This window comes from Herpailurus yagouaroundi, unplaced genomic scaffold, assembly GCF_014898765.1.
Source record: "Herpailurus yagouaroundi ecotype Mexico unplaced genomic scaffold, PumYag 194, whole genome shotgun sequence".
NCBI lineage: Eukaryota > Metazoa > Chordata > Mammalia > Carnivora > Felidae > Herpailurus > Herpailurus yagouaroundi.
Window position 1 is genome coordinate 3,658,822 of NW_024412425.1, and position 3,068 is coordinate 3,661,889.

The window sequence follows — 3,068 nt, forward strand, 5'->3', positions numbered from 1 at the left end:
GCCTGTCAAAAATAAACATTAAAAAAAATTAAAAAATAAAATTAATTTTACATTTAAGTAAACTCTATGCCCAACGTGGGGCTCAAACTCCTGATCCTGAGATCAAGAGTCACATGCTCTACTGACTGACCCAGCCAGGTACCCCTGCTTCTCAAAACTTTAGTTCTTTCCTTAACTACACAAAGTGGACATTATCATTGTTGTATAGTCACTATTCCTTAAGACATTTATTTTTTTTGAGAGAGAAAAGAGTGTAAGCATGAGCAGGGGAGAGGGATGGAGGAAGGGAGGGGGAGAGAGAGAGAGAGGAGGAGGTGGAGGGAAGGGGGGGGAGGGAGAGGGAAAGAAAATCCTAAGCAGGCTCCACACTCAATGCGGAGCCCGGCATAGTGGCTAGATCCCATGACCCTGGGATCATGACCTGAGCCAAAATCAAAAGCTGGACACTCAACTGACTGAGTCACCCAGGCACCCCATAAATATTTAACCCTTGGTATATTTTGTCTGGTCTCCAGATTTGTTTCACATATCAACCTATTTTGTACAAGATTCCTGATGTAACATGACTTCATGTTAATTAATTCTACCCAGTTAATGCTGATTGCCCTAGCATTCAATCCTCCAAACATCTGCATTTTATATTTAGTTCTGTAGGATGATAATCTCATTATATAGAACTTTCATTCAGTAACGACTCTCATAATTCCCTCACTTAGCAGAGTATCTGACTAAGCTTCTCAAATGTAGTAACATCTCAAATTACTGGAGAGAAGCCACCATGTTTGTTCTTGGTCAACTCCATAAAACCCCCAGGGCAATTAAGTTCAAACTGGACACATCTTAGGGATGTCTGAAATAAAGTTTGCCTGACAAGGAAAAGGGGATTTTTAGTGAAAAATTTCAGAGGCTTCATTTTACTGGGGACTTAGGAGCATGCTTCAACTCTTAAGAACCACATGCCTCCTCTTACTCCTTGAATCTCACATTCTGGCTTTCATTCTAACTAAACAACTTTATCTGATAGTTCATTGAGAAAATATAATAAATCAGATAAGAACATTTTTTATTTTCCCCACCACCAAATTTTCAGATCTGCTCCCACTGATGCTTTTATTCTCTCTTCCCTCCTGTTCAGATAAAGTAAGCCAGTTCCTATCAACCACTAATTCGGTCATCTGTGCAAGTTTATCTTCTCCTAATTTCAGATACTTTTGTCCTGAAGTTATCTTACTGGGTCATTTTCATCAGTTTACAAATATACTCTATATATTCTATCTTTAGTAACAAACCAATAATCCCTTCCTTAATCTCAAGTCTGACTCAAGCTGGACTCTGGGCTCCCAGCAAGACATTTTGAGTGGTCTATACTTGCTGTCACCTCTTCCTATCTTTGTTCACTCTGAGTCTAATTTGAGCATTTGTTATGTATAGATTACTAAGATTTTCTTTAATGTCAATTATTACTTAATCACAACTGTAGAAGATGATGCACCAGAAATAAGGCAACTGAGGCACAACTGTTACAAAACTTGCAGAAAGCCTCAAAAAAGTGGCAGGACCAGATTTTAAAATTAGGCAGATAGCAGAGCCATACTCTTGCCAATTTATCCTATGCTGCTCCAGTCTGGTTTAGGACCCAAGCAATCAACCAGAAAGGCTTTTCAAAAGGTCTACAATGACCTACATATTGCCAAATCTAAAGGACATTGTGCTCATCCTATTCAATTTTGTAGAAGCAATCAACAGAATGACTATCTTCACACACTTAGACATCTTGGCTTCTGAGACACCAAACTCTAGATATCCTTTTTATTTTTAATGTTTATTTTGACAGAGGGATAGAGAGCATGAGTGGGGGGAAGGGCAAACAGAGACAGAAAATCACAAGCAGGCTCCACACTGCCAGCATGGAGCCTGATGTGGGGCTTGAACCCATGAACCAGATCATGACCTGAGCTGAAACCAAGTCGGACGCTTAACCAACTGAGCCACCCAGGCATCCTGATATTTGCCTTTCTCATCAGTATAGCAGACTACTTTTCATTCCTCTCCATGCCTTCTAAACGTTGGAGTGCCAAGTCTGCAAACTAAGCTTGTTTTCTCTAAACATATGCTTTCCCTGAGTAATCTTATCCTACACTATCATTAATACTATCTGAAGGCTTAGGGTTCCAAAGTGAGTTGTCACCTCTGATTTCCCCTTAGTGGTGTCAAGCAAGCTTTTCAAATCTAACATACCCCAAGTGAAAGCTCGGGAAGTTGAATGGTTTTTTTAAAAATAGAACAATCAGGGACACCAACGTGGTTTAGCTGGTTAAGTGTCTGACTTCAGCTCAGGTCATGGTCTTCTGGTTTGGGAGTTTGAACCCTGCAGCAGGGGCTCTGCACTGACGGCACAGAGCTTGCTTCTGATGCTCTATCTCCCTCTCTCTGCCCCTCCCCCACTCATGTTTTCTCTCTTAAAAAAATAAACATAAAAAAAATGGAACAATCAAAAACAATTTTTTAAATTATTTTTTAAAGTAAGCCCTACTCCCTACCTGGGGCTTAAACTCACAATCCTGAGATCAAGAGTTGCATGATCTACTGACTGAGCCAGCCAGGTGCCCCAAAAAACTTTACATATATTTTTACGTTTATTCATTTTGAGAGAGAGAGCGAGCGAGCACAAGTGGGGGAGGAACAAAGAGAGAGGGAGAGAGAGAGAATCCCAAGCAGTCTCCACAGTCAGTGCAGAGCCTGATCTGGGCCTTGATCTCAGGAACAGTGAGATCATGACTGGAGTCGAAATCAAGAGTTGGACACTTAACCGACTGAACCACTCAGGCATCCCAAAAACCTTAAATTTTGATGCATATGCTGTTCTTCTGGAAATGTACAGGACAGGAAAACTGATATTCCAAGATCACTTTACCTGAAAAAGACATGTTATAAAAAGTATGTGCATGTACCCTTAACTAAAAGTTCTTAAAAATTTCTAAGCTCAAATGATGTTGCAAAATGTTAGAAATGTACAGACAGACCATACAGTGTACGCCATTAACATGTAAAAACAAAGCAGATTTGGA